Source organism: Podarcis erhardii (assembly GCF_964252035.2).
Source record: "Podarcis erhardii genome assembly, chromosome: 5".
Lineage (NCBI taxonomy): Eukaryota > Metazoa > Chordata > Lepidosauria > Squamata > Lacertidae > Podarcis > Podarcis erhardii.
In genome coordinates this window covers 39,498,522-39,524,339 of record NC_138509.1, presented here as the reverse complement: position 1 = coordinate 39,524,339, position 25,818 = coordinate 39,498,522, and the positions used below count along the sequence as shown (strand labels likewise).

The 25,818-nt window shown below is 44.1% G+C and overlaps 1 protein-coding gene across 2 annotated transcripts in view; it reads left to right on the top strand.

Annotated features, from left to right (window-relative positions):
• Nucleotides 1-14,595: 14,595 nt before the first annotated feature.
• Nucleotides 14,596-25,818, top strand: part of LOC309342596 (gamma-aminobutyric acid receptor subunit pi-like) — a 44,683-nt gene continuing 33,460 nt past the window's right edge. The window contains exon 1 of one of the 2 annotated variants that reach the window (XM_081863312.1): nucleotides 14,596-14,750. The gene's annotated coding sequence lies outside the window, so the exon portion shown is untranslated. Of the gene's footprint in view, nucleotides 14,757-25,818 lie in introns of both variants that reach the window. The other variant, XM_081863313.1, reaches the window with a different exon arrangement.

Genomic DNA, 25,818 nt, shown 5'->3' with positions numbered 1-25,818 from the left:
ATATCCTGTTAGGATGGATCACCACCGAAGCCTGCTTCCTTGCTGAACCCAGGTACCTGGGTTTCAAACTCTGATCACTTTAAGTAAAAAGGGGAGCACAGTACATATTAACAAGTAGGAACCTACAAGAAAATGTTGCAGCGTGAGTCTTCTAAATAGCCAGCCAGCTACGCCCCACATGCCATCTTTCCAGGATACATCGTTCCAATTCACTCTTGCTTCTCAGTCCCATTGGCACTCCCCAGCTGAGCTTGCTGTTGGAGTCCACACGGAAAGATTTACCCGTATTTAAATGTAGAAATGAAGGAAAGCTGGAAAGGAAAATAGCAGATTGGAATGAAAATAGTATTATTTTCTCGTGTGTCAGCTTCTGGCAATTAAAACTGACTGTTAAAAGACATGAATAATAATAATTTGAATAAGAAAATAGTCATTTTAATGAAAAATGCTATTCTATCCTAGTAGATATAATCACGCCGTTTACCACCAAGGTGGGAAACTGTTTAATAATAATAATAATAATAATAATAATAATAATAATATTTATACCCCACCCATCTGGCTGGGTTTCCCCAGTCACTCTAGGTGGCTCACAACAGAATATTAAAAACATTAAAAACTTCCCTAAACAGGGCCGCCTTCAGATGTCTTCTACAAGTCAGATAATTATTTATTTCCTTGACATCTGATGGAAAGGTGTACCACAGGGCGGACGCCAGTACCGAGAAGGCCCTCTGCCTGGTTTCCTGTCACCTCACTTCTTGCAGTGAAGGAACAGCCAGAAGGCCCTCGGAGCTGGACCTCAGTGTCCAAGCTGAACAATGGAGGTGGAGACAGTCCTTCACATATACTAGGTCTAAGGCCCACATTCTCTTGCAGGAACCTTCTGGAGGCCAGCTGAATGATGCTCCAGGACCAGTTGTAGTTCATGGGCCACAGTTTGGGAGCCCCTGTTGTATGGATTAGACCCTAGCCCAGTGAAAATAGACAGCAATAACTTTAACTAATATGAGGGAGCAGAGAAGTTCCATAGCTTTAGCTCATTGATAAAGGACACAACAGAACACTTGCGTGCAAAAAAATCCCAGGATTAGTCCTCAGGATCTCCAAACAGGGTTGAGAAAGACCCTTCTCTGAATCCTGAACAGCAACTGTTTCCTCCCAGTGTAGAGGAGCCCATCCCCTACACTACTGAGCTAAATGGACCAATGGTATGATGCGGAATAAGGAATTTTCCAATGTTCCATTTATGTTACTTTTCTATATTGTTTAGATGGGCTCCTCTATTCAAACACAAGATATGCCTAAGGGGTAACACTACCAGTCAGAAACAATCAAGCAAGTAAGTGGCTTATGCACCATTGGGCTGATCTTTCACATTGCTTCAATTTACCGTGGAGAGAAATCAATTGATCCTTTTTGGGGGGTTAAGTATAAACTTGAAAAGAAACATCAGGCATAACTCATGTTGATTCTGAACACTGCTGCATTGTCAAATTTACAAAGCCTGGATATTTGGGGCAGGGGGGAACAGGCGAAATGAAGATGGTAGTGAAATGTTAAGCAAATGTTATACAAGTGTACAAGTGCCACTGGGACAATTTATCCTGGTTTTATGTGATCTGTCATGTAGCACCACAGGACAAATAAAGATGCTGTGCATCTCTATCCTTGAGAAAAATTATATGATATACTCCTGGATTAATCTCTCCCAGCTTTAACAGAATAGTCATTTCGGCATCTATTTATGATCACACATCTACTAGCCCCTTAGGAAAGATCCTTTCATAATGGAGAATCTGTTACCTCACAGTGGAGAAGAAAAGCATAACTGGAGCATCTTCGGCACTATATGAAGCTGGAGCAAAAACCATATAGTGTACAGTCAAATTAGAGCAGACATTTATTCTTAGACTCTTTTGTGGGGGGCCCATAGGAACAAGCAAGCCTTCACCCTAAAATCTTCCTACCTAGATCCCATCTGCACTATACATTTGAAGCAGTATCATGCCACTTTAAACACTGCCCTTACAAAGCTACAAATTTCAGAGTGGTTTAACTATCAATCCCTCTTCCCAGAGAACTCTGGGAATCATCGTTCTGTGAGGGGACTACGGGGTCTCCTAAACAATTCTCCGCACTCTTAACAAACTACAACTCCTAGGTTTCTTTGGGGAAAGCCATGACTGTTTGAAGTGGTACAACACTGTTTTAGATATATAGCACAGATCGGGTCAGATTCTCGCATTATGGCAGGGGTGTTAAACTTTTCTGGGCCTGAGGGCCAAAATCCTCTGGGGACCAGTGGTGGTTGTGGCCAACCCAGACTGTTGTGTGCACACTGTGATATGTATACACACAGGAGAGATGCATACGAGACATATGCATGGACTTCTCCACCTGCCCTTTGTCTCTTGTTTTCTTTTTGCCATCATGGCCAAAATCACAGAGGCAGAAAAAAAGTGGATCTGCTTGCGGGCAGGAGCAGATCAGGTGCTTTGTGTGGGGCTGCCTTTAAGATTGGTCTGGAGGCTACAGCTAGTGGCAGCACCCTAACCCTAGCCCTTTCACAAATGTGCAACAAATGTGCAACACTTTTGTTAGAGTCAATTGCACTAGCTTCCAATATGGTGTTGAGCCAAGATCAAGGTTTTATTGTTAGTGCATAAGGCCATAAACAATGGGACCCTCCTAATGGCGCCATACGCCCTAGCAGTTCATATTGCAGATACCAATGCAGAGTCTTGAGCACAGTGGCTCCTGTTATTCAGAAAACCTTTCTCCTGGACCCATGATCACATGCTTTTCTTTTTTACCCATACTTTTCCAGGTAAGTCTGTGGGACAAGTATACTGCAGGTTATTGTAGGTATGTGAAATCGCTGCATTTTGTTAAGCACTTTATATATTCAATCCTAAATAGATATGTAAAATAACACACTTATCTGGAAGTCTTTCTGAACTCAGTAGGACCCACTTCTGAGCAGGCTTGGATGTCAGACTTTGCCATTGAACCATCATGCACAGGATTGACCTGAATTTGCTCCAAAGCACATTGCTAACACTTGTTGAGTCAGACAGTTTGATGCCTCCAAAAATTGTCCACTATGTTTTCAAAGTATTTTAGTGTACATTTCTTTTGAGGAACTTTAATTGTTTTAGCCTGCATTCATATATATATTTACCTATTTAAGGTATTATAAAGGCTTGTCCTGCAATTTCTTTATTTCTTTTACATCTTTCATCTTCTTTCCTCACACATTTTCTTTAAAAGTTTTAGCTATCAAGAGTAAAATGCATTTTGTATAAATCGTGTTATATCTTCCCTTAGTATCACCTGAAACCCTAAATGATTTGCCTCTTTTCTCTTATTCCATTGCCTGAGGCTGCTTGAGCATTAGATATGGAAATAGAGATTGCAGTTTGGCTATTTCATAAATCCTGAAGCATATTACATCAATGCAGTTAATGCAGTCTGTTTGATGCTACATGCAAAATTGGCAAGTACAGCAGGTGCAGAGTACAGCTTATGGAGAAAGCAAATTTATAAGTATGATTGCTTCCAGATGACCTGTCTGTTGAGTATTCATCCTGATTTGTTTGCGGGGGGATTAGACAACATCAGCTATAGGTTGAGCATCAGTTCTGATTTGCTTGCAAGGCAGTCAGATGATGCCACATCACACAAATGATATCCCACACTTTCCAGTGCATTTCCCAATCACTTTCCTTATTGCAAAAGGGAAAATTTCTTTGGCAGAGGGTGGGGGGTGGGGAGCAGATTTGTTGTGCAAGAGCTCCAAATCAACTTTGATTTTGCAACCTGAATTTTCTGATAAGTGATTGAATCCTACCCCCAAACAGCGGCAGTCTTGAAATGCCCTGTTCATCCTCTTATTGAGGGCTTGTCCACACTGCAGCAAAATGTGGATTCACACTTGCCTGTCTTCCATTAATGTAGGGGCTGCTACATGATTTCCTTCCTATCCCTTTGTTGTACCAGACCTGTCCCCCTTTAAGTGGAGGATTATTATTTTTTAATCATTTAAAATACTTTACTTACAAAGTGTTCCAAAGGTCAGATTCATGCATTTACCCATGCAGGCACAATACTCTTGGGTAGAAAATACAGAAAGAAAGCTTCAAACATGTGCTCTAAGCTTGGAGCAAAGCTTAGACGTGACTTCCTTGTTGGGTTACATGGTGTGGTGCAAAGAGAGGGAACACAAAAAGAAGGCTTCACTTCCTCCCTAATCAAAGAAGAAGAGACATGACCTAGCTGAGTCTAGGAACACAGCTCTATGATCTCAACCCCTTCATGTACTAACTAGCATAGTTATGTTTGACTGAAATTTCCCACAGACATTTTGCTCCAGTGTGTAGTTGTGATGGCCTGGGAATCCGATTCAGAGGCTGAACCGGAGGAACCCCAGCCTGCACAAGAGTCCCCGCCTCCAGGGCCGGCTGAGCTGGGGCAGGGCCTTGGATCTGAAGCGCCTCAGGAGCAGGCACCAGGTGATTCCACTCTAGCTCCGGAGGTGATTAAGGACACAGTGCCTACAGATGCGCCTCTCCCGGCCCTGCCAGAGGAAGGTGAGTCTCCCCCTGGGTCCAGTAACTCCCCAGCCTCTCCTGAACAGCAAAGGCTTAGGGCAGAGAGGCGGAGGGAACTGGTTTCTCCCAGGAGGAGTGCTCGCCTTAAGGCCAGAAGAGGCGGGTCTCCTGGGGGCCGGGGCCGCCCCTGGCCTCAGAGAAGATAAAGGCCAGTCAGCCTGGTCCCAGGTTGTGGGAGCAACGTCGTTGAGTACCTGCTCTTGCCCGGACCCAGACCTGACCTTCCGGTGTTCCTGTCCCTGCCCGGCTTTCTGCTTCGGACCTTGCCTCGCTCCTTGTGAATTGTTTCCAGACCAGTGACCCAGGACCGGACTTTGACTACGCCAACAGTAACCTTCCCCCCGGGACCAGCACAGTAGTCAAGCCTGTAGTCCAGTAAAACCTGGATACACATCTCAGAAGAACACTGTTGTGGGTTCACCTTTATGTTATGGTGAAATGGTTTTAGGTTTGAACAACAGTATTATGCTTCACATTCCTTCGTCGTCAGATGCAAAGCATGCCAGGGACAAATTTTGTTAGGAAAATGACAGATATCTAGATAAGAATGACAATAAGCACCTGAACACACCTCTATGCACAGGAGAGACATTTTGGCAAAGGTATATTCTCCACCCATTCCCATTACAGATTATGTAATCTATGGTGTGTGCACATACATGCAAAGAAATGAGGAAAAAGTGCAGTTTACCGTAAGTCAGATTGAGATAGCAAGGAGCCAGGAAGCTTTGGAAAGTATTTTGTTGGGAGAAGGGTGCCCATGAGGCCTCCGTGAGGTGCTGGTGTGGTGCAGTGATTTCCTCATTGTGGAAGTGCTTAAGCTATATCCCTTCACCTCCATCACTTGCTACTAGCCACAATGGCTATGTTCTACCTCCATTGTAAGTCTCTGAATGTTGGGAATCGCAGGTGGGCAGAGTACTGTGGCACTTTCCATGGGTATCTGGTTGGCCACTGTGAGAACAGGATACTGGATTAAGTGCACCAAAGTGCAATTGCCATCTGGCATTCTTTATTTATATTATATTACTGTCTCTGTGCCACTTTGCTATCCTTAGGCTATCTATCTATCTATCTATCTATCTATCTATCTATCTATCTATTTGTGTGTTTATTTTACAGAAGGTAACGCAAAGCAAATTACAACAATAAAATGATAAAATACACAGGTTAATTCTTCTGTTATTTAAAAAACTGCAGAACCTTTTGTACTGGCAAAACAAAACGAATATTTCAGCACAACATGCCATTAATGAAAATCCACCTGCTAACTATTCTGTCCTGTTTTACAGGCCTTCTAAACTTGATGCCTGTTATCTGCAAAGATAGAGGTTCCCGGGCTGAGTGGGGACTATTTTATAGTAAACGTAATTAAATGTAATGACTTCATTTCAGCTTAAGTTTCCCTCCCCGCTAACACACAGTTATATATAACCAAATAAGAGTCTTATTTAGTTGCAGCATCGATACAGACCATTGAGCAGGCTCTTGCTAGTAAATGCCTCCCTAGCTGACGCCTCTAGATTTGTTTTTGTATAAAAAGGATGTGCTCTATGGGGAACTGGCTTCATATACCAGGCCTGTCGGCAGACCAACTCTGCATTACAAAGATGTCTGCAAACTTGACAAGAAGGTGGCAACATTAACCATGTCATGTGGGAATCCCTTGCAGACGAAGGCAGTGCCTGGAGACAGAAAGTCAGGTTGTGTATCCCTAACAGGGACCAGAGGAGAAATAACCGCTGGAAGGAGTGCAGAAAGAAGAAATGTCATGGTGCATCTCCAGCAGCACAACTGGACACCTTCCTCTGCCCCAGCTGCAACACGTCTATCCTGTATTGGTTTATACAGCCATATCTGATACTGTAACTCTCCAATAGTTTGACTTCACCAAGGAACACACCACCTCATTATTCAGGGGTTGTAGGCGCACTATACCAGTGTTTCCTTCAGACAATGAGGCACAGCAGAGACTGTAGTGTCTGTATGATATATGGTTTATTTGCACATATATACAACACAGTATATTCCAAGAGAGTCACTTGCTTCTCGCAGAGGCATAACAAGTTTGAGTCTAAGAACAGAGAAATCAGCCATGCTCTGCCTCTTTGTTACAGCCTGTTACAGTCAGCCCACTTGATACTTTGCCCTCCTTCCTCTTCCTTGTCTACGCTAAAGCCAGTGAAACTATTCCCGTCCAGCCTACCTCATCCAAACTGAAATACTAAACCCATTCGGCCTCTGTCCACTGACACAAAACTGGAGGAGTTCTTCTACCAGAGGCAGATTTAGGGCAGGGCAAGCAGTGCAGTCACACAGGGCACATAGCTGAGGAGGGTGCCTTCTCAAAGCCCAATAAACATTTGCCTAACTTCAGGAAGGACCCATGAGAAAGAAAAACAAGGGAGGCACAAGGGCTCTGACAGGCTCTTGGAGTCCTTCTGTCTCCTTCCCAAAGCCCAGTAAGTGCTTGCCCAGCTTTGGGAAGGAGGTGGGATGGCTCTAGAACCCTGCCAGAGCCTCACGCCTCCTTCCCAAAGCCCAGCACTTTGTTTACCAGGCTTGAGCCAGTGCTGGGAGGGCATCAAATAGCCTCACACAGGACCACATGTTACCAAGGTCGGCCCCTGCTTCTACCAACCAGTGTTTACAAACATGCATACATTAGGGGAAATGTGCATGAAAATGAATATATTAGTGAAAATGCCATAGAAAAAGGCATTGCTTGCAAAATCTGTACATTAGTTAAGACTGCACAATAAAAAGTGTGTTTATTGGAATAAATTTGCCCTGAAATACTGGTTGATTTTCATAAGGATTTTCATTCTACGTAGTGTAAGGTACACAGAACATTGCCAATACATCCAGCTCTACAGGCGTAGTTTTAAAAATTAAGGACTGTCAGTTTGGACCTAATCTTTGCTTGCGTAACAGAAATTGTTCAAGCAAACATCTATGAAAGCACCCTAATTATATATTTATAGCTCTTGGCCACCACAGGAATGTTGGCAGGGCAAGATTTTAGCAATTGCATCTTGGCAGCTACTGTGCTTTTAATTGACAGGCATTATAGACATAAAATGTTAACTTTTCTGGTTAAAAATAAATAAAACACTTGTAATTTTCTGGGCACTTTGAAGCATTTGCAGTACTCTGGGGCCTTTAGATTGCATCCAGAATCCTATATATGTGGGTAGTAGAGACACTGTACTAGCAATGTGTTTCAAGCTGCTCTTCCCATGCACTATATAAGGCACACAGCACATACCACAAGATGCAGCGATTACCACCAGCTTGGATGGCTTTAAAAGTGCCAGTTGCTTGTTTGTCAACTTCAACTTCAACAACTTCTTCTTCAGCATCTGACATCCATCTTTGGACATATGCGTCTTCAAGCAGAGGTGGGTTTAGGGTTGCAAGACCGGTTCAGCGGTACTGGCCATCGTGTTGCAGGGGGCACCACAACAATGCTATAGAACCGAGCACAACAGGTACTGGCCATCGTGTTGCAGGGGGCACCACAACAATGCTATAGAACGGAGCACAACAGGTGGGGCGGGGTCATATTTTAGCATTGCACAGGGTGCCACTGAAATTTGAGAGCCCAAAGTCCACCACTGCCTCAGGTTCTCTCCAGCATTCTCTGTTGTTATAAGCCCTCTTGTTAGGTTTCGATCATCCATGCATCACGTGGGTGGTCATTTATTTCATCAGCCTGAGTCATCTCTTGCCGCATGGTCTGTGTATGTCCATTTTAACTTAGCAGCCTTTCCCCACTGCATCCGTAACTTTTGATCTTTGTTGTCTCCAATTATTAGTTTTTTAATCTTTTCAGGGTATTCCTAACATTAATTAATTAGTTAACCAGCGACAAATTAATAGAGAATAAAGCTATCAAGGGCTTGCTGTCATGACAGCTATATTACCTCCAATATCAGTGCTAGTGTTCCTTTGAATACTGGTTGCTGGGGAAACATAGTGTTATAGGCCTCAGGCCTGGCCTTTGGGCTCCCTATAGGCATCGATTTGGCCACTATGAGAACAGAAGTTTGGACTAGATGGGCCTTTCGTCTGTTGCAGCAGGACTCTTCTTATGTTTTTAAGGCTCTTTTCAGGCAGTATGTGTTTGCTTGATTTATTTTCAGAAGCTCAAGGCACTAGAACAAAGTTGCAATTACTTTCTTTCTCCTCAGTAGTCATATTACCGTTTGTACACATACTTCAAAATCAGCAAGATAAATATTTTCTGCTCAGGCTGGCGGCATTCATCTCTCTTCAGAGTTCTTCCTTTGAAATTTGTAGCCTTCAGCAAGAGAGCTCTTTGCTTTTGCAACACTCCTGGTCTCAACAATAAATGGTCCATTCCTAAAGTGAAACATAACTCAGGACTATATTTCTACCCAAAGCGAAAGAAGTGGGAGGTTTATGAAAACAAGCCAGCAGGGATGCAATCCCATACACACTTACCTGAGAGTAAATCCCATGACAATAGGGTTTATATATCTGAGGGGGCATGTATAGAAAATCCTATAGAAAACCTTATAGTATATGCATAGCAAGGTCTTTATTCTACAGTATATAGCTACAAGTGCAAATAAAATGTTCTAACAGTGTGAGGAAGAGAGATGAGTGCAGTGCCTTTATTTTTAATGAATGCTGGGGAGAAAAAGTCTGCTTTGTTTTTAATTTATGACCAAGAATTAAGGTCCCACACAATGTAGGAATTGGGTCTTTATGCTGTCGCCTCTTCAGCACCTATTGAAGACCTTCCTCTTTCAGCAAGTCTTTGATGTCAAGATCTTTCCCAGTTTGCATCTGTTCTGGAATTGTTTTTAAGAAGTTCAGTTAGAGGCCTTTCCAGACTGGTGATATATTTTATTTTTTTGCAGATAATTTCTGCAACATGTAATTGACTCAATCATTGTGCACCAGGAGTGGATTTATACTTGACTGTCCACATACCATTCCACTTTATTAGTTGTTCTGCTACGTTTCCTCAATGTTAGTGTATCAATGCCACCCGGAGGAGCACTCTATAGCACAACAAAAGCAGGACAAGTTACTACCACTGCCCCATGTTTATATAAAAGTTACAGGATTTCAGCCGAAAGCTATGGGACACGTGCAGATTGGAAACAAAGAATTATGTCCACTCCAAAGTTTTTGCAGGTACAAAAAGTGCTGAAAGTCTGATTCATGACCACAAGTCAAATGCACAAAAAAGACACCTGGAGGGATTCTTAGTGAAACGCTGCACCTAGTGTTTTATGTGAGTAAGTGCCTTGATTTCAGTAGAAATGAAATATGACTAACTGGGTTCAGAATTACAACCACAATTAAGAATTCTTCACTCCTCAAGTAGCAACTGACAGAAAATTACTCTGTGGCATTGTTCACCCAGTGAGTGAGAATTCCTTACATATTTCATTCAGACAGACACTGAGGATAATACATTTTATTTCATCAGTTATTATGTGACTATAAATCAGCATGGCATTGAAGACCACTGCAGACATTGATTTGCATTAGCTTTTACTGGGGACTTCGGAAGCTGGCTGTATCTATATCCAATCCTCTAGATGCCTTGTGTTTGGAGGATTATTTTTTTATTCAAGGTTAATCAGTCTGACTATCTTTTATCTTTATACCCTTGATTCTTTTTCTGGAAGGATATTAAATAAGATTTCAGATTAATGGTGTATTTTAAATGAAGCCAAACGAAAATGTGAAGCCCCTTGGACTACTGCAACACACTCTATGTGGGGCTACCTTTGAAGGTGACCCAGAAACTACAACTAATCCAGAATGAGGCAGCTAGACTGGTGACTGGGAGTAGCCACTGAGACCATATAACACCAGTTCTGAAAGACCTACATCAGCTCCCAGTATGTTTCTGAGCACAATTCAAAGTGTTGGTGCTGACCTTTAAAGCCCTAAACAGCCTCAGCCCAGTATACCTGAAGGAATGTCTCCACCCCCATCACTCAGCCCAGACACAGAGGTCCAGCGCCAAGGGCCTTTTGGCAGTTCCCTCACTGTGAGAAGTGAGGTTACAGGGAACCAGGCAGAGGGCCTTCTCGGTAGTGGCACCCACCCTGTGGAATGCCCTCCCATCAGATGTCAAGAAAATAACTATCTGACTTTTAGAAGACATCTGAAGACAGCCCTGTTTAGGGAAGCTTTTAATGTTTGATGTTTTATTCTGTTTTTAATCTGTTGGGAGCCACTCAGAGTGGCTGGGGAAACCCAGCCAGATGGGTGGGGTATAAATAATATATCATCATCAGAATAAGGTATATGATCTGATGGCCAAATTATATCTGCACACATTCTAGGTGCCCTTTGTGACTGTCTGAAATTTGCTAATCAATAGGAACAAAGAAAGTTGCCTTATAGTCAGACTATTAATAGTGGGATAGGAGAGCTGAAGACAATGCCAATATATTCCGCACCTGGCAACCAAAGCACCCCTTTGGTTTCAGATAGTATATGGGTTGTTGTTGTTTAATCGTTTAGTCATGTCCGACTCTTCGTGACCCCATGGACCAGAGCACGCCAGGCACTCCTGTCTTCCATTGGCTCCTGCAGTTTGGTCAAACTCATGTTGACGAGTCTAAAAAGCCCGGGACACAAATTTCTATGGCCCTCTGGCAGCTATTGTGGCTCATTTACCAGAAACAATGTATTTAACATTAACTCTGGAAGTGTATACTCGATTCTGACCAAACCTTCTAGGGCAAAATATACATCATAAGATTCTGTATGGTTCAATTCCAAGGGAAGTGGAATTCAGGTAGCAACCTCCCAACATCTTGTATGTTCTCATTCCTCATGAAACTATTCAAGAAGGTGACTATTTCAGACATTTTTATTGTCTATTTTAATAATATTTCTGGTTAAGTATCCTACAGATTGTAACTGAAGGATGTAGCTTTCAGGCTACTGAATATTGTAATCATTCTCCAAAAGCAACTAATAATATAGACTGCGCTACATATAAGAAAAAGAGAGTAGTTCAAGGATGAACAATCATATTGGAATATAAATCTTGTTAAGTACTAGAGCCTTCAGGAACCAGACTTTCATTTCCCTTACAATCTGCCATAACTTAAAATGAGGCTTTACCAGCGCTTTTCTTCTTCTTCAGAAGTCTAAAAACAGCATATCCCTTCAGTGCTGGGTTAGTTATGGTGGTGAAAGTTAGCAAATGATTGGTATAAGAACTCAAGAGTGGCTTATAAGAGCCATGTGGTCTGAGCTTCAGCAACCAGTTCAGACCTCCTCATGCATTGCAGTCCTCTGGTAGACTTGAAGGTGAACAAAGGCTTGATTTACTTAGTTCCTCTCAAGGTGAGGTGAGCCTGGCAGTACAGCTTACTCCATGGTCTTAACCCCTTCATGTATTAATTAGACTTGAGCATGTTGGTTATGTGAGGCAGGCTATGCCATAGTTGTGAGCAGCAATCTGACCCACCGGAGAAAGTATATTGTTTGATCGCCACCCCACCCTCATGCCTGCATCACTGCTAGGAGTTGTCTAGGAATGAACCAGTAAACACCAGTATCAGAATGGCTCCACCAATACACTCCTTCGAATTCTCTCTCTCCTGCCCTATGTATTTGTGATACATAGATGGATTAGGGAGTCAAAAGAACAGGTGAAGCACCCCCCCACCCCCATAGACCACCCCAGAGGGCTAAAGGAAGCCATATTTCAATGCTGTTGAGCCTTTCTCCTCTCCTGCAACCAACCTTTGTGAGGTTCCAAGAGAAAAAAGAGGCAAACACAGAATCATAGATAATCCATCGATAAACAAGTTAATCCACCCAGGACTGCAAGTGGGTCAGGGAGGGGATGCTAGTTGGTAATGCATTTTTTTTTAATGCTACTTTTGTAAAATTACATGGCACACAGCTTTGCTCTATTTTGCTGGTAGCTGGGACAAGCTCAATATCACTGGAGGGCTTCCTCCCCCCCCCTCCCAACCAGGGGGTGTCACAGCTGTCTTTTTCCTTGATGAATGACATGAACTTAGAGAGAGAGGAAAAGAGTCTGTGCTGCAAGAACAAGCTCTTCCCTGCACAGATAGAGCATACAATGTTTCATTCTGTTTATAATCGGATCAGCTGCAGCACGTGTGGGATTTTACAGTTCTTAAATTTCTTCTGTTCACAGATGCAGCAGCAGCAGCAACAACAACAACAACAACAAGGCTTTAGGCCAGCCTTCCTCAACCTGGTGCCTTCCAGATGTTTAGGACTACAGTTCCCATGAGCCTCAGCAGACACAATCAATGGTCAGGATGGTGGGAGTTGTAGTCTAAAACATCTGGAGGGCACCAGGTTGGGAAAGCAGTTTTAGGAAGTGAAACCTAACACCATGTACAACAAGGGTACAGAACCTGTCACTCCAGGTGTTCTTGGACTTTTATTAGGGTACATGCTGAATATTGCATTACTTTCCTGGATTATAATGCTAGCATGTCTGCCATATTTTCTAACACTACTTTCACAGTACCTGTTGCAGTGGCTCTTTCACTGATGCCGTTCAAACCAGTGGCATGGCATCACAATGGAGATCACTGGACAACGTCACTAATCCCCCATGCTTTCTACATGTGTGAGCTTCTGTTTCCTCACAAACCATCCACAAAAATGGCAGGAAAGAACTGTATGCCAACATAGCTCCCTAAATTTTTTCACTTTTGTGATTTTCTGAGTTGGTAGGGTTGCAAATGTATTATTTCTAGAACCAATTAACATGGAAACGAGCCCTAAACTTGCACTAGATTTTCAAAAGTGGCTTCTGCACCATGTGAGAGCTCAAATATAATACAGAAGTTAACAGTGAAACACCGGGGAAATGAAATAAACTGCCATGTGAATTGAGCCTTAGTCCTAACCAGAAAGGCTAATGGTGAGGGAAGACAGGATTTGGGAGATCAGCAAAAACATCTTGAAGGTACCACAATTGGTACAAAAAGAATAATGCAAAAAAGCAGTGAATGAAATCTGTTCTGGAGAACTATTAAAGGGAAGGAGGAACCAATGGGACTTGCTACCTCTAGAGATCTGCATATGGGAGTAACTGGCATGCTGAATAGGGCAGCAATCAGCACCCAGCATCCATGGACAGCTCCCAGGGTCTTAGTAAGGGTTCATTATTAATACCTGCCCTGGGCTCTCCTTACAAGCATTTTCTTCCAGCAGAGGGATCCACATCCGACCTAAACCCGGCTCCCTACCCTTGGAATACAAGCCCCCAAATTGTGGAGGGTTTTTTTGGGGGGTGGGGGTGGTCGTCCCTTCAGACCCTTCCCCAAATCATGTTTGATTGCTCCCATAGATCCCCAATGCAGTTTATTTATTTTAAAACATTTATAAACCACCTAAAACGTTTCAAATATCTAAGCGGTGTGCAAAGTAAAAGCAACAAACAATGCATTTAAAACTAAACACAGCATAAAACTAGCAGAGTATAAAAAAGCAAGGATTCAGGGAATTCATAGGGGTTTTTAAAAATGGTACGGTATTGTGCGACAGTGTGTACAAATATATCTTTACAAGAGGTCTCGCAGGGTTCCATGGGGCTCCTTCCGGGCGTTCAGGGGGGAGACCAAAGGACAAGGACTGCAAGGGGGCGACGCCTCCACACTGAGGGAACCGGCCCCGGCCTGGTACTCTAAGAAAAGAGAGGGGGACTGTAGCACGGAGAACCACTAGCGAACTCCACGTCGTGCGCCTGTGCGCGTTCGCCGCTTGGCCGTCGGAGCACCCCGACCCCCCAAGTCTCTGCGCCTCTGTCCTTCGTCAGTTCCCAAGAGCTTGTGGCGCTGCTGCTGCTGCTTCCCAGCGGCGAGGTGGGACGGACAGAGCAGATGGACGGCGCGGTGTCCGTCCTTCTGCCTGGACGGCGCGGTGCCGCCCCTTGCCCGCCCCTTCCGCCATCTCCGCTCGCTCGCTGCGCGCACAGCGACACGAGGCGCTGGCCAGAGGCAGATCCCCGCGCGCGGAGCTGGCGCCGCTCCGTCGGAAAGTCGAAAGCGAAGCACCTGGAGCCGGATTCTCGCGGGCTGGGATTGTCCTGGCTGTCCTTGCGGCAACAGCGCCAAGATGCCCAGGGCGTCCCTTCTGTAGGTGAGTGTGTCTCCCCCTCAACTCTTCTCATCTTATCTTATCTTGCTGATGTTTGACTGGGTTACTTGCCCCACGGTGCCATTTTGTCCCCAGTAAGTGCAGCCTAAATGCAACCTAAAAATACTTTCTGAACGCTTCCAGAGTTTGGAATTGTTTGCATGTTTGCTGTGGGCTCCCTCTCTTTGGTGGGGAAGGGAAAGAAGCGGGTTATGAAATAGGATCGCAACCTGATCCGTGCATTCAGCCCCACTGATTTCAGTGGGTAGGAATTGTAGCCTTACTTTCAATTAAGTGCAGGCAGAGCTCCATCCGTAGTAAGTTTGTAATTACCACGTTGCAGTTTTGTGATGGGGGTTATATTTTCAGAAGAATAAAACAGCCAATTTAGGGAATGTGCTTTTTAAAAAATATAAAAACAACATGAAGCAGTCGTGACGTTTCTTTTGAAAATGGTGTAAGAATGAATTCTTCTTCCAGAAATGCCCAATTGCTTTTTAAAACATAAATGCAGGTAGAAATTAGCGGCATGACAGTAGATCTAAAGAATATGCCAAAGATATAAAATTATAAAATCTGACTATGAAGGTACATTAATTGCCTCTAAAAAAAAATTTTAGGTACCTTGAAAGAGGGGGAAAGTGGTGTCAATGTTTCTAGAGATCTTTAAATTAAAAAAAAATACTGTTAATGTATGTAGACATTATGAGCATTATACTACAATTAGAATTATTGCAGTTTTGTTGTAGCTTTATCATTACAATTTCGGCAAAGTTTGAAATCTGCAGCAGGAGTTTTGTCACTGATGTTGGATGAACTGTGACTTACCCAGCACCTAAAAGCTAACATTCATAGCATCGTTATATTACTTTCAAATACTCCAGGGGAGAGAAACCTAACCTAAATGAATAGATACATTTACTTTTTTTTTTTAAGAAAGAAGGTACAATGTAGGAGTTTTGTTACACAAATGCAACATAGTTTAAATGGAGTTCTGAAGCTGGTGAAACATTCATTTTTGTATTTTATGTTTTTTTCTGCCAGAGTAGTTATTGTGGCTTTGATGGAAACAGTTGCTCATGTTGGCCAGGCATGTAGAACCCTTTCTAATATTTAAAAGTTATCTCTTACAACAAAAGTGTATGCATTACTGAGAAGTAAGCCCCACTGACTTCAGGGGGCTCACTTCAATGTGCACACCTTGATTGCCACCTTGAGAAGCCTTCAAGCTTTTGTTTATTTTTGGATGCTGCGGCATGTGTCTTCCAGTTCTTCCTTTTTATTCCAATGTACATAAAGTGTCCTTGTTGATAATACAGTGGTACCTCTGGTTACGTACTTAATTCGTTCCGGAGGTCCGTTTTTAACCTGAAACTGTTCTTAACCTGAAGCACCACTTTAGCTAATGGGGCCTCCTGCTGCTGCCACACCGCTGGAGCACGATTTCTGTTCTTATCCTGAAGCAAAGTTCTTAACCCAAGGTACTATTTCTGGGTTAGCGGAGTCTGTAACCTGAAGCGTATGTAACCCGAGGTACCACTGTAAATGGCAGTCGCTTGTGCTGCATAGAGAAAGTAGAATCACATAGCTTAAAAGGGGGATTGGAGACACTGTCCTCTGCCACATTGACTACATTAGTCCCTCGCCCCAAAGAAATTATCTGCATGCAGCAATGCTGCGTTTCCAACCAGGCCTCAAAGAAGCATATAGGATGGTGCAGAAAAGCAGTACAGAGACAAGGCAGAGGATACTCTGCGTGCAAATAATATAATAAAACAAATCTATGCCAAAGTAGCCACTAAATTCTAAATAAAAAAGTGCACCTGTAACCTTTTTTAGGTGTTCAAAAACAATCACTGATAATTGTGTGAGGCAGGGGGAGGACTCTCACTGGCTCCCCCACTCTTGTTGTGCTCTGTTCTGGCCCCTCCCTGAGACTGCCAACAAACTGAGAGCTTGTTTACATTGGGGCTCAAATAGGCTTTCCCCATTGGCTGGAAACCTGAGCCTACTCTCCTCCCACACGTGATCATTGTGTTTGTTTTTGAATGCCCAGATAGGGCTTTAATTTGTTTATTTTCTATAACTCATTCTGCTTCTGCTCATCATGGGTTGGATCAAAGAGTTATTCAAAGCACTGAATTGCCTTTGGTAGAGTGTGAGGCTCTTAATCTCAGGGTCAGGGGTTTGAGCCCCACGATGGGCAAAAAGATTCCTGCATCGAAGGACTAGATGACCCTCGTGGTCCCTTCCAAGTCTACAATTCTATGATTCTAACCCTCATTGGTTGAGAACATAGCAACTGGACTACTCACAAAGGCTGGCTGCTCAGGACACATCTTGCCAGCCTTGCCATCAGCACCCCCTGGCTTCCTGTCTGTTCCTTGGCACAATTCAAAGTGCTGATTTTAACCATTAAGAGCCCATGTAGCTCAGGAACTGGGTAATTATGCACCCAGATAATATGATTATCAGCTGAGATCAGCAGCGGAGGTTGGTGTCTGATTCAACACAACCCGCTACCCAAGATTTAGTGAATGGTGACTAGGGACTTTTCTGTGGTGGCAACACAACTTTGAAATGCTTTCCCCAACCCTGCTTGTTTGTTATCTACCTTAGTGATGAGTTGCCACAGCAGCGTTGAGACCAGATAGTGTCCCTTCCAAAAATTATTTGCATTGGTGGTGGTGGTATTCTTTTCATAAACTTGTGTCTCACTCTTCTTTCAAAAAACTCAGGGTAGCATACACAAGGTTATCCCATGTTATACTCCAGACCAGTGGTTCTCAACCTGTGGGTCCCCAGATGTTGTTGGACTACAACTCCCATCATCCCTGAGCTCTGGCCTTGCTACCTAGAGGTGGTGGGAGCTGTAGTTCAACAACATGTGGGGACCCGCAGGCATAGGCGCCGACTCCATGGGGCCTGAGGGGGCCCGAGCCCCCTCAAAAATTCGTTTGGGGGGGCTCTGCCCCCCCAATAATTTAAGAAAATTATATTACTGCTGCGAAGAGGCGGGAGGGAGAGGAGGCCCCTTGGGAGGAGCGGGCAGGTGCTGGGGCGGCAGCGCCGGGCGGGGGCCGAGGGGTGGGCGCCCCCCTGCGCGGGCATCGCCTCGCCGCCGCCGCGGGCTTGGCTGGGCCGCCGGCCGAGGGGAAGCGCCAAACAAGGCCAGGATCCAGGCCCGCCCCGCTCTCCTTATTTGGTGCCCGGTTCCGGCTCCCGGGTGGCCTCCTCCCACCCGCTCTCGCTACCAGTGGAAAGAGAGACGGAGGTGCAGCGGAACCCGCAGCCTTTGCAGGCGCCACGGGAGGGGAGCGCGGAGGAGCCCCGCGGGCCTGGGCCCGGCCAGCCGAGCCCTCCCAAATTGCGCCCCGCAGCCAGGATCTTGTGGCGAGGACCCCGGTATGGGCCCCCCCAATATTTTTTAAAAGTCGGCGCCCCTGCCCGCAGGTTGAGAAAGGCTGCTCTAGACGGTGCTGTGAGGTAGTCTAGCCTCAGAGACAGTGACAGATCTGAGTGCCAGCTTCCTTAGGTGACAGGCACAACCACCAGCTTGCAAACCAGATGCAGCCTACCAAGACCTTCCCATTCTGTTACCAGCCTCTTCTCCCTAGACCCCCCTGCCTCACCCCATAGTCCTTGCTTCTTAGCTGTTTCTCATAGATCAGCTGAACTGTGTGTGTGTGTGTGTGTGTGTGTGTGTGTGTGTGAGACACACAGAGAGAGAGAGAGAAAGAAAGAGAAAGAGAAAGAGAGAGATTGCAAGGAAGTGTGGTTCCATATCCATGCACTGTGGGCTGTGATTGGCTGGATTGGGCTTGCCCTGCTTTCCACCCACTGTGGATGTATGGGTGTGTGTAAATGGATCTTTATGAATGAGCAGTGTGGGGGATGGAAAGTTTATGTATGTGAATGGAAAGTTTATGTAGTAGGGTAGGAGAAATGGGAAAAAAAACCCAACACACATCTGGCAACCAATGTGCTCATTTGGTTTCAGATAGTATATCAGTAGATAATAATAATAATAATAATAATAATAATAATAATAATAATAATAATTTTTATTTATACCCCGCCCTCCTCAGCCAAGGCCGGGCTCAGGGCAGCTAACAAGCAATAATAAAAACAAGTTGAATGAATACAACTTAAAAACAAGATTAAAATACAATTAAAATATTAAAACATTAAAATATTAAAATGCAGCCTCATCACAGGAGGAGAAAGGAAAATGAAAAAAGAAAGAGGGGGAGGGAATCAAATTGGCTTCAAGCCAAAGGCCAGGCAGAACAACTCTGTCTTACAGGCCTGCGGAAAGAAATCAGATCCTGCAGGGCCCTGATCTCATGAGGCAGAGCATTCCCCCAGGCTGGAGCCAGTGTTGAAAAGGCCCTGGCTCTGGTTGAATCTAATCTAACTTCCTTAGGGCCCTGGACCACTAGGGTGTTGCTATTTATGGACCTTGAGGCTCTCCGTGGGGCATACCGGGAGAGGCGGTCCCGTAGGTACGAGGGTCCTAGGCCGTGGACTTTCTAGATGAATCTAGAAAGCATGGACACAAATTTTCACGGCCCTGCAAGACGAATGCCTCGCAAGACGGAAAACCCGCTAGACGAAAGGGTTTTCCGTTTTGGAGGTGCTTCGCAAAACGAATTTCCTATGGGCTTGCTTCGCAAGACGAAAATGTCTTGCGAGTTCCTGCGGGTTTTTCCCCCCTTTCCCCCCCTTTTTCTAAGCCGCTAAGCCACTTATCAGCTGATCCGCTAAGCCGCTAAGCCGCTTAACAGCTGATCCGCTAAGCCGCTTATCAGCTGATCCGCTAAGCCGCTTATCAGCTGATCCGCTAAGCCGCTTATCAGCTGATCCGCTAAGCCGCTTAACAGCTGATCTAAGTCGCTTATCAGCTGATCTGCTAAGCCGCTAATAGCGCTAATCCGCTAATGGGCTTGCTTCGCAAGACGAAAAAACCGCAAGATGAAGAGACTCGTGGAAAGGATTCCTTTCATCTTGCGAGGCACCACTGTATTTACCAGACGTAATATATTTAGAGTTAACTCTGGAAATATATACTTGATTCTGACCAAGCTAAGCCGCCTTGAGCAAAATATACACCAGGAGGCTTAGTTTGTGCTGTGTTGATCACGCACGGTTCCTGACTATAGGGAGGAGGTGAATACACATACAAGCCCCTTTCAGAGTGACAGGGTCATCAAGGTCCTGCACCTTCAACCTGCTTAGAATTTATTTTTTTTTAATCAAGACAAGTAGGGATACAAAGTAACAATTTACACATTGATATATGATCCATATAAATAAAATACCAGGAAGAACCATGTACATAAATATATGGAAAAAACAGCCATTTGTGATTTTGCAATAGACTAAATTAATAATAATAATAATTTATACCCAGCCACTCTGGGCGGCTTCCAACAAAAGACTAAAAATACATCAAAACATCAGTTATTAAAAACTTCCCTAAAGTAAAATAACTGCAAACAAACGTGCAGTAGCATGCTGGCTATATAAAGAATGTGATCTAAAGCAGATGTCCCGAGTCTTTTTGTGCCCAGGGACACATTGGTATAATGAAGAGACTGTTGTAGGCAACACAGAATGCCCATTTTATAGCAGAAAAACTGGTGATGCTCAGAACTCCGAACTCCCCACAAACCAGAAAAAACACCTGAATTCTCTCCACCAGAAAAAGCACAGAAAAAAAAAATCAGGTAACACTCCTTCCACTAACAGACAAATCTTTCCAACCAATTTCTCCCTGCCCCAAACCACCAAAATATCAATTTAAAAATAACTTCAAATATTTGGGAAGGACAGGGGGACCTTGGCTGGGCCCCAAATCAGGTATTAATGGGCACTGTAGTGCCCAGATGTGCCACACTGGGGACCATAGAACTAAATAATGGTTAGATTACTACCAGCAGTAAAGCAACTAATTCTATATGTCTCTACTTCAAGCTATCTCCAAATAATACGCAGTCCATCCACCAGATCCATCTCAGGACAGAATAGGAGTGCACTATACCATGTATTCTATCATGGTATGGATATGATGCGTCATTCTGATATTGAGGAAGAAAGCTCAATTTCTCATTAAATGCCTCCTTTTTCAAACTCTTTTCTTTAAGCTCCTTTCTTAAGCCCCACCCCTTAAAGATTTTTTTTCTGCAAACCTTGGGATTTCTCCCCAAACCCTCTTGTGTGGGGATGATGCCATTTTGCCTACTGGCGTTTGGAGAATGAAGTTGCTGTTGATATCGATGTAAAGATGTGAAGCTGTCATAATGCAAACCATGAGGGCTTAAAATATTCCAATCAACAAGGTTGTAAACGAAAATGCATCATTGCCGTGTTGCCCGATCAGCTGGTGTGTGCTAGCGGATAGACAGAATGTCGGCTTTTGAGACTTTCACTGGGGAGGTTTCCGCTCAAATTGTACCTCACCCATGAAAACACACTGGCAGGCCTTGGGCAAGTTATGTCTCTCAACAACAGCTCCTCATATTCTCCTTTAGGCTGTGAAACATCTGTTTTGGAGACACATTTATGACACAGTTTAGCCAAGCCTTCATCTGGCTTCTAGCACATATCAGTATGAGTCAATATTACAATATACAATATACAAACATACACAAGGTTTCCTTAAAATTACTCTTTGATTGAGAATGTAAGATTTTATTAACAGATGCAAGCTGAACGTGAGGCTGCTTTTTTTTTTAATTGCTTCATTAGGGTTTGCAGTGTGAAGCTAAAACCTATTGCCCAAAATGCTAATCCACCTTACAAATACCTCTCCATTTTCTCTTCCATCAGCTACAGTCAGATGTTAACATAAATAGTGTAGGTGTTTGAAAGCAATATAATATTCCTAAGTGGAAAATGCCAACACAGTGGCTGCATTTGCATGACACAGTAAACCACAGACCATGGTTTACAGTAGACAAGCAATTCACACCCACTTCGCTCCTTCTTGCTGGGTCAAGCCAGCATCCTGTTTTCACAGTGGCAGACCGGATGCCTATGGGAAATAGTCTTCATTGCAAAAAATGAAAAAAAAAAGATGGCCCACTGACTGCAAAATTAAGGCACCCCACACCCAAATACTGTATTTTTCACTCCATAAGACACACTTTTTTCTCCCTAAAAAGTAAGGGGAAATGTCTGTGCGTCTTATGGAGCGAATGTGTGGTCCCTGGAGCTGAATTGCCCAGGGGCGAAAAGCAGATCATGCTCTTTTTTTTGAAAGAGGGAAGTGGGTGTTGAAACAAAGCCACTGATCAGCAAGTGATCGGGAACAAGATAAGGGACTCTAGCAATAAAGAAGGCTGCCTGGGAGGGGGGAGGTAAAGAACGAACTTGCAAGGAGAGGAGACAGGAAGACTAAAACAATAGGGAGAGAAATTAGAAGAAAAGGAGGAGCAAAAAACTGCTCCAGCTAAGGAAAAGACACTAATGCAAACGAGAGAAGGGAGTGCTGAAAGGAAGGAGCTGATCGGTAAGCAATCGGGGAGGGAGATAAGGGACACTAGTGATAAAGGAGGCTGCCTGGGAGGGGAGAGGTAAAAGCCCATGGATCCTCAGGATTTTTACATTGGGTCACCCCAAATCCACCATCAGATCACATAGCATGTCCATGGCTACAGCCTGCACCAAAAACATCACACACCCACTGTTGCGTGGGGCCGCAATGGCACAAAAACGTGGTTACAAAGCACAGATCCACATGGATTCTCGGGATTTTTGCATTGGGCTACCCCAAACTCACCATCAAATCACATGTCTGTGGCCACAGCATGAACCACAAAAATCATACATACGCTGTTTCGTTCAGAATATTTTTTTTCTTGCTTTCCTCCTCTAAAAACTAGGTGCGTCTTATGGTCAGGTGCATCTTATGGAGTGAAAAATACGGTACCTAGGAGTAAGCTCCATTGACCTCTATTGGACTTGCTTCTGAGAAGGCATGCATTATCAAGGAAATAAGAGGAAAACCAAGTTAAGAATTGCAACTGATGGACAGTGATAGAGATGCATCCCTAATAAATAGACCACAATGGATTCCACCAGACTCTGTTTTCCCTGGCTGGACCAAAAAAGTGCATGATTTGCTTTGTATTGTTTGGATGGTTTTCTGAAATGTCATAGGATTATTATCTCTCTAGGACCCAGCTTATAGGTAATGTTACAATAGAGCACTGGAGTGTGCTTAAAACCCGATAAAAAAATGCAACAAAAACCATTTATTTATTTATTTATTTATTTATTTATTTATTTATTTATTTCTATACCACCCTTCATCCAAGGATCACAGGGTGGTTTACAGTATAAAAGCACAAAAATATGTAACATAGTAACAAACAAAGACAATACTCCTCAGCCCAGTTTAAAAAGCCATAGATTATTTAATTAGCTAGAGGACTGGGAGAAGAGGAATGTTTTTCCCCAGGTGCCGAAGATATGTAATGAAAGTGCCAGGTGAGCCTTACTGGGGGAGAGCATTCTGCAAATGAGGAGTCACCACAGAAAATGCTCATTCTTCTGTTGCCACCCTCTGGATCTCTCATGGAGGAGGCACATGGAGGGCCTCAGGTGATGATTGCAGGGTCCAGGTCTGTTCATTTTAAGTAGTAATTTTACAAGTAGTAGTAAAACATAGTGCCTGGTGCTCCAGTAATATATGCTAGCTTTTGAAGGCTTAGGAAGTAATCAAATCCCATGAACCCTCACACTGACCAGAGTTTTGAATAAGTGGATCTCCAGTGTAGATGGGGCTCTGTTGGCGCAAGTCCTCCATCCCAGCTAAGCCAGGGCTCAGGCAGCTGAGGCAAAGGTGGCCGAGCCAAGGCCAGCATAAGTCCCCAAAATGTGGTGTTCCAGAGGAGTGGTGACACCAGGATGGGACAGAGGGAAACTTACCTCTATTCCAAACTCCATTCAGCGATAGCTTGTGACCTAGCAACCCAAGGGAAGTTACAATGACCAAAATGGTGGTGTAAGTCAGATTCTATTGCAAAGCCTTGTTTCCCCTCTGCCAGGCTAGCCCCACTCCTGAACAGAGTTTGGAATAGGGATAAATTACATAATTTAGCCCAGCATAAATTATAGTGGCTTCCTGTAGCTTAGATTGCTGTGTTAACTACGCATTATTTACAAACACCTGTAACAAAGGTTTGATGGTTCCTTCTGTATGTGAAGGAGCCATCAAACCTTTGTGTGAATGGGTTCCATCCTTTCCTCAGGATTCAAAAAGCCTTGTGCCATCCATGTTACACACACACACTTCCATTCTATGCTGTGTTGAACTGCAGGCAGAAGCATCCATTTAAGTCCAATAACTTCATATTTCTTCAGAGGGAAGCATGAATATTTTTGTTCTCTGGAAATAGCACAGTAACTGTTGCTGAGGACAGACATGCCTTTCTAAAGGACCATCCAGTATTTTGAATTCATAAAACATTCAGCAAGCTCTAGCCTAGATCCTTGTGGTCAAGCGCGCAGGTCACAAGGGATACCATTCTATCCCAGAGGAGATGCTTAAGGATGGCAAGCGCTCTCTGGACATAACAAGGAATTATACAAGCTAGGCCTCCATCTAAACAGAACTGCTCCGTCTCTCCCCCCTCCCCAATTTATGTCTCAGCTGTCTTCCTGTGCTGTGCTTTTGATAGGCAAGATCTCAAATGCTGTTGGAAATTAGAAGTTGGCTGAGTGGCATGCCAGGAGCAAACTTGTCAGCCAAATGAAGGCAGGAAAACTACAGCTAATAACTCAAAGCGGACATGACCCCTGGCTTGCTCTCATCAATTGGTTATCTTCAAAGAGTGAATCCGGCAGCTGGACCTGGAAGTCCCGTAGCATTAGCCTCCTGGGTTTATCTCCCATCTCTTCAAATAAATGCTCTTAGTTTTGCTGCAGCAGAGATAACCCACATGCCGCCGCCCTCCAGAGGTTATTGGACTACAACTCCCATCTCCCCTGGCTATTAGCTATGCTGCCTGGGGCTGATAGGAGTTATAGTCCACTGCATCTAGACTGCTCCATGTTGGCTACCCCTGTGCTAGACACTCCAAGCCCTATCTGTGATCTTAATTGACTGGTAAGTAGATAATTCAGATAGGGGTCTGTAATTCTGCTGAACTGGCTGAATGGGACTCCGCCCCCTGCCCATCAGCCGATGCCACTGAGTGATGCCGGGTGATAGGCAGGTGGGTGTGGTTTGCTGGGAATTGGCCTCATGGGCCAAACTGGACCCCCTAGCAGACCAAGACTGGCACACAGGCTGGAGATTCCTCACCCCAATTAAGATGTTGCTCCCAACATCCTTACATTAGCTATGCTAGTCGGGGCTGATGGGCCCCAAGTCCATCAGGGCTACAGATTTCCCAAGCTTGCTGTAGAGCTGTGGCAGACTTTGGGCTCTCAAATTTCAGCACCTTGTGCGATGCTTAAATTCGGTGCCCTCCACCTCTTGCACTCCGCTCTACAACATTGTTGTGGTGCCCTCTGTGGATCTGGGGCCTAGGGAAGCCGAACCGGTCATGGTACCCTAAAACCGCCTCTGTGTAGAGGAAATGGAGGCAGTGCTCCAAACACCTCATAATCACCTGCTTTTTTTTGGGGGGGGGGAGAACTGTGGATTTTTAGAATAAAAAATAAAACCTACGTGAAAATAAGACAGCATGGATCTGTTTTTGCATGAAAGAGAAGCTGAAATGGGATGGAAGTAGGCTGTTTTGTTCATCTCTATTCAACAACACTATTCACAAAAGCTGTTACTTCCTTGAAAAATCTTGCTCTGATATTCTGGTGCTTTTCCTTTTAAGACTTTTGGTTGCTTGAACTTTACCATGTCCATGAGGTAAATTTAAAATAAATAAATGAATTAAATGGTCTCAGGAAGTGACCACACATCATAACATTCTGTGCCTTTCTGGGGAATCGTATGGGGTGTGTGTGTGTGTGTGTGTGTGAATGCCTCCCCCCCCCCAAATGATGAAGCATTTATAAATTGTTCTGAATAAAATAAATTTGTAGAAAGCTGACAGGAGCTGGA